The sequence below is a fragment of the Pyrus communis genome, chromosome 3 (genome assembly GCF_041283825.1).
Source record: "Pyrus communis isolate YQ-2024b chromosome 3, ASM4128382v1, whole genome shotgun sequence".
Taxonomy (NCBI): domain Eukaryota; kingdom Viridiplantae; phylum Streptophyta; class Magnoliopsida; order Rosales; family Rosaceae; genus Pyrus; species Pyrus communis.
In genome coordinates, this window is record NC_142567.1 from 10193075 (window position 1) to 10199599 (window position 6525).

General features: G+C 39.0%; 1 long non-coding RNA gene and 1 pseudogene across 1 annotated transcript; both read left to right on the forward strand.

The window, feature by feature from the left end:
* Positions 1-104: 104 nt before the first annotated feature.
* On the forward strand, positions 105-2666 carry LOC148697919 (uncharacterized). Its single transcript, XR_015960309.1, has 3 exons — positions 105-303; positions 2051-2156; positions 2254-2666. It is a non-coding gene; the product is annotated as an uncharacterized LOC148697919 (long non-coding RNA).
* On the forward strand, positions 495-2023 carry LOC137714421 (F-box/kelch-repeat protein At3g23880-like; annotated as a pseudogene).
* Positions 2667-6525: the final 3859 nt, after the last annotated feature.

A 6525-nucleotide genomic window follows, 5' to 3' on the forward strand; every position in this document is an offset into this window, starting at 1 on the left:
TATGCCCCATTGAGAACGTATCATCATCAGCAAGCATGTTAGTGGCTGAAAGAACCATCGTGCCATCTCCCTCGAATTCTCCTCTTTTTTTTTTTTTTTTTTTTTTTTTTCTTTTCTCACAATTTTTGTAGTTATATATTAAAGATTATAATTGTAAATTTATTAGTTGTTGGTTCATACAATAAATTCTAGCACGATCGTTAAAATTGTAACTGCATTTAGGATTTGAGTTCCAGAAGTCACTCAAGACCCTCCCTTCCCTGAGCCGGTTTCCCCGACTCACGACGGGACCTGCGTGTTTCGGTACGTCTTTTCTCTTTCCTCTCTGTCTCTGTCTCTCTCTAAAACCAGAAAGCTATAAAAACCATATCGAAATCGCCGGTGAGCTCGTCTTTTCGATTCATAAAATTACTACGCTTTTCTCTTTTCATTGTTTGTTTATGGAACACATCTATTTGCGAAATTTCACAGTTTAGACGTTGTTAGAATTGTAATTCTGCTTCAAGACCGTCTTGAACTGCAAGTGCGTTTGCAAAGAGTGGCTTTCTATGATTTCTGACCCTCAATTTGCTCGTCTCCATCTTCCAAGTTCACCCATTGGGATCTTGATGAAGGTTTGGCGATCTTATTCGTCAGTGAAAAAACTTTATTTGGCCCAGATAGTAGAGACTGCTGCTGGTTCTGATTTTGGGGTCGAAAAAATGATTTTCACTGCCAAAAATAGCCTGCCCAATTTCAAGTTCGAGTTGATAAACTCTTGTGATGGTTTACTTTGTTTGTATGGAGCGGAAACTGATGGTATGTATGTGTGCAACCCTGTGTTGGGTGAGTGGATCTCAATTCCATCTAATGATAATGGTAGGCGTCGATGCGGTTTTATTGCACTTGGATATAACATTGGGACCAATGAGTACAAGGTCTTGCAAACAACCTCATCTAACAACGAATTCTATGGTGAGCGTGAGGCTGAGATATACACCCGTGGCACATGAGTTTGGAGAAGCATTGGAAGTGTTCCTCAAACTATACTTAAGAGAAACAGAGACGAAGCAATTCAGTTACCGTTTGACGCTTTTCTGCACGGAGCTCAACATTGGGCTCCATATGACTTGTCAGAGTTTTCTATATATGCTTTCAATTTTGAAAGCGAACAATTTCGATCGCTACCCGCACCTACACTCTCACCTGGGCTCGTGGAAGCAATGCATGAGTGGTATTCGGATTATTTACAGTTGGGACAGTTAGGAGGTTGTCTCCTTCTATGTGTGCATGGTAAACCGTCTACCAAATTAGAGTTCTGGGTTATGAAGGAATATGGGGTCCAACAGTCTTGGACTCAAATTCTTGTCATTGAGAACTTGTCCCCAAGATGTTTCGGGTACATGCCAATTATGTTTTTGAGTAATGGAGAAATCCTAATAGCATACGTGGAAGAGCAAAACAACCGTAGCGGCAGCCGGCTTGATGGTTGTTGCAATCTAGAAGCAAAAACTTTCAGGCGCTATAGTTACTAATCGCACCCAAATTTTTTTTCATGCAATTGCCTACAGTCCATCCTTTGTTTCACTCTACGATGTTGCAAAAGGAGAAGCTGAAAAGTAGTTGAATTACACTTAAGATATGCTTCTCTTCTATTGTTTTTATATCCCCTTTTTTATTTATGGAAGCTGATGTTTTTGTAGGAAAATACTATTGATATATTGCATTTGTCAACTTACATTTATATCTGTCAATCTCCACAGATACTGCATGTGAAAGTTTGTTCGACTCAGTTTTGTTACTTCAGCGATGTGTTAACAGATTTCTTTTTCTAAATATCACTTCAGCTTATCAGTTTTTGCATTTGTATGTGTTTGCTGAACAGCAGATCATGACAGAGCGTTTGGCCTTTGTCGATTGAACTGCTTCTCGTTGCTATAGTAGTACTCAAAACACTTTTTGAAGTTTGACTGATTCAAGAATTAATGCTCATTATTAGAACTTCGTCAACAAAGCAAGTGCTCTTAGGTTCCTTCATACTAATTTACCCTATACTTTATATTATTTGCAGGGTAAGAGAGAAGAAGAAATATAAGAATCACATCGGTGAATGGCAGTCCACAGGATTTGAGTTGGAACAGCATGCTTTTGCTGATTGGTTTATTCGAAATTCCTATGTGAGTTGCCATAGTACATCTGTCATTTTTTCTTTTGAATCCATCCAATTGTTTTGCTGCTGTCTCTTTACGGCTGAACAATATGTTTTCTTTTCAGCTAATTCACTATTGTTATGATTGAATGCGCGATGTGTCAGCAAGCTTTCAGCGTGAAGGGTTATGGTTTCGGGGAGGGTGGATTCCGGATGTGTCAACAAATACTGTCGCCACCAGGCTATCGTGATTCTAAAGCAGTTCTTTCCTTTTGCCCTCGTCAAAGACTGCAGCTGCCCGCCTCCGTTCAGACCAGAGTGCAAGTGATAACTTGTTTTGTGAAACGCGTGATATTTGCACGACTAATTGTTAGCTATACCTGATTTCTTTGATAAGAACTGATATTCTTTTAATAACTTTTTTTGAAGCCCAGTTGATTAGTTTTTCTTAAATTTTGAAGTCATCACTTTGTGACACTGACAATGTGTTTGTAGGGTGTTTGTCGACCAGGTTCTTCAAATATATTTTTTGTCCAAACATCGGAAGACTTATTTGGTAACTACTTTCAGTTTTTATTTCTAGCGAAAACAAAAATATGAAAGCTGAAGCTAAATTTTATAAACTCAAAAAAGTTATATTTTTAAAAAGTGAAACTAAAAATAGTTACCAAACAAGTTTTCAGGTTTGGAAAATAAATTTAGTAATCAAAATCTTGCATAACTAGAATACAAACCCTCATAAAAGGCTTAAATGTCAAAATGGTCAATGTTTTTAGTCATTGGGTTAATTTAGTTTATGTGTTTTACAATTTCGCCAATTTGGTCCATGTGTTTATCTCTGTTATCCAACTAAGGATATTTTCATCTAATTTATGTAAAAAAAAAAATTATAATTTATTTGATTTAAAATATTTAAAATAAAATAAATTAAAAATTAAACAAAAATGATTCTCCTCCCAACTCTCTAACTTCCTCCTAACATTACCCCTTCTTTTTTCTATGTAACAACCTTAATCATTTTTTAGATTGAAACTTTTATTTCTTATACGTGTAATAATAGATCTGCATGAAATGTCCTTAATTAGCTAATGCATAGACCATTTTGACATTTAAGTCTAATTTAAAACAACCGAAACCCTGAATTGAACTATAACTAACCCTATTTGGACTGATAATTATTTGGCGTTGATTTTTGCATGCATATAGTCTCATTAAAAAAAAAAAAATTTATGTCCCCAATTTGAATCGAATTCAATGGATAATTAGGCCCAGACATCTCTAAGACCATTAAACCCTTATTGGGTATTTGATTTTGGAAAGCTGCGGGCCTAATGTTTTTAAATATTATGACGTGGCAGCCATTGGGCGGCAAGCCTACGATGATCAGGCTAGGGAGAATTTTGCAGAGAAGGTTTTGTAGGAGGAAAGTGCTTTTTGATGGTAAAAACTCGTAAATAAGGAAGAATCATGTGTTAACTCATCCCTTGCTGAATATAGTCACATCAACCACTTGACAGAGAAAGGGCTCAAGCTAGAACAAGAAGGGGTAATCTACATGGATAAGGATTCTATAAAAGAGCGGTAGAATCAGTGAAAAATGACACTCAACTCAACTAAAAACTCCCAACAAAACCCTTAAAAGCTATGTCACTTCCCCATATTCCTTTTGCAATCAATCCATCACCTTCATAGTTATTAGCTCTGCTACAATTCTTGGTGTAGTATATAGTTATGAGTATATACTGATGTCCAAGATCAGCCACTAGATCTGCCGTCTTCCCAGAAAATGTTTGAATTGAATGAAACTTGCAAAAAATTATTCTTGAGGTGAATGATGTCTTCAACAGTAGACTTAATTCTCCAGGAAAATTGTGCATTCCATTAATGATGTTGAACTGCGGTTACCGCTCCTGCGACTTCCTCTTGCATACGACTTTTTATTTTAGGATATACCTTTCCAGACCATAGAATCTGTAGGCTTAGCATTTACTTTTAGGAAATTTTTATTACGAAGATATTTCCTAATAACTTATTGTACCCGTAGTTATTTACAATAACAATAAAACTTTATTTCATTAAGTAGAGTCCGCTGTATGAATTCTAGACGTAATTACGCTCGATTTTACATTAAGTTTTCATCCTAATTTAGCCAAGGTGGCAATGATAAAATTTTGTACACTTCGAGGGCCAAGCCCACCATATTTTTGAGGTTAGCAAACTTTATTCTCTACCACTGGGCTATGCTATTTGGCCATGGAGAAATTAGTAGATGCTTTATTAATTTGAAATATTGTATGTTTTGAGCAAGGGAAACGAGACATGATTGGTCGTATGGTTTGGAAGCAAGACATGAGAAAAATAAAGCAACCATTAGAGATTTCTTGCAACCCAAGACCTTCCAAACAGAGATTTTTTTTTTTCTTTGCGTGAGAGATCTTCTCTATGAGTGAGAGGCTTTCTCATTGGTGTGTGAGTGCTTCCAATTTCGTCGGCTTGCTTAGTCGCTGGCCCTAGCAATGGCCAGAGTCAGTGGCATCCCTTTTTCGTCTTTTTTTGCCTCTCTTCCCACCTTTGTACGCCTGGTTTTCTCCATGTTTTTCGACCCGTTTTTCTATGTAACCGATCCCTTATTGCCTCCTATCTAACCATTCATTGGCTCAATCGAAAAGTCCCAATTCCAACCTTCATTTTTCTTCTTCTCTCTCCAGTTTTTCCACCTCCATGACTCTAATTCATCCATTTTCTAAGTACGCTTCCATCCTCCATTGTTCTCAAAAATCTCAAGATCTGCAACCATATCTCCACACTTATTTTGAGGCTTTATAGGAAGGTGTTTAGAGCAACAGCTCGGGTGTACACACCACTACCTTCCAATTGTATGCTTGGCTTTGTTACTGGGGGAAAGTATTATTTTGTCCCCTTCTCTCTGCGTATGCTCATGTTCCTTTTTTTGCTTTTTGTGGAGCCTAAAATAATCCCAAAAATTCTAGAGGGGACAAGTGGACTTTTATTCAAGAAGGACAAGATTGCCCTCAATCAATCGATAGGCTTCTTAGATGCTCCCACGTGCAGCTCACATCCCTGAAGGACTCAGCAGCTGAACACAACTACCCACAACTCACCTGCCCTTGGCAATGAATTAAAGATAAGGATTAAGTACCCAAATCCTATCTTTAATACATTCCTACTTGAAGAATAACTCCAATCAAGTAAGTGATCCTAATTTTAATAAATTAGGGATAATTCCACTAGTATCTCAAGATATTATTTCCTATTTAATATCTTGGGAATATTTAGAGAATATCTCTCCATTAAACACTATATGGCTGGCCCTATCCCTATAAATACCCAATATTCTACCAATTTTGGAGAGCTTTTGCAACCCTAAAAAGCCTTAAACACTTTACTCTCTCAGAGAAACTAACTTAGGCATTAGAGATCCTTTGACCTAACCGCCCCTCCCCCCCTAACCTCGTGGGCGTGTGAGGCTTAGGTCTTTGATCAAAGATGCTGATTGTTTTGTAGGTGCATTTTCATTAAGACAGAAGACGGTGGAAATTTGCATCGACAAATTAGTGCTTTCATTGAGAGCTGATTCAAAATACTCGAAGAAGCCTCTCACATTAGTTTCTTGAATTTTCTGTTACGTTGAATTTCTAACACGTCGTATCAATTAATTTTTCCTAGAAAAGTTTCTTGATCAATCTTTGGAGAAAGGATACAATGGTAAGAAATTCAGAAACTACGACGAAGAAACCCCATACGTGGAAGGATTTGGACCGGAGAGTGGAGACGAGGACATAACCCCACTACAGAGATCCTCAAGGCTCAACGTGACGGTAGAAGCAGCCCCATTGTCGCGGAGCCGCGCCACCACCATCACCACCGTGACCTAGCAACCAGGGCAAGGCCACTAGGCCACGACACCACTTACACCAAACCATAGGCAGAAGGCCCAGGTCCACTTCTAAGCCTATGGGCAAGAAGCCCAGAACTTGGCAGTTGCCACAGCAAGCCCTAGACAGGAAACCCAACCCAATGTAGCGGTATGCCTTGTTACACAGCAGGCCCGAACCCAAGCCCCAGAATTCGGCAGCTGTTGCTAGCCAGACAGCTCAACGGGCCCAAGCCCAAGCCACTTAGCCAGCAGGCCAAGATGTGGCAGCCCAATGGCTAGAAGGGCCCACGGCCATGTGGATCCAAGGCGAGCAGGCCCGCGACCCAATCCATTCCAAGGCCACCTCTAATGATCCAGATTCCAACCACAAGTCTCACGATTGATTCAGGGTTACTTACACCCTACTTTTTAGCAGGACTGCCTGCTCTGGGCTCAAGCTTTATACCTACAGTCCACTGTACTTCCACCACACATGAAGACGCCCATCACCCAAGCTCTT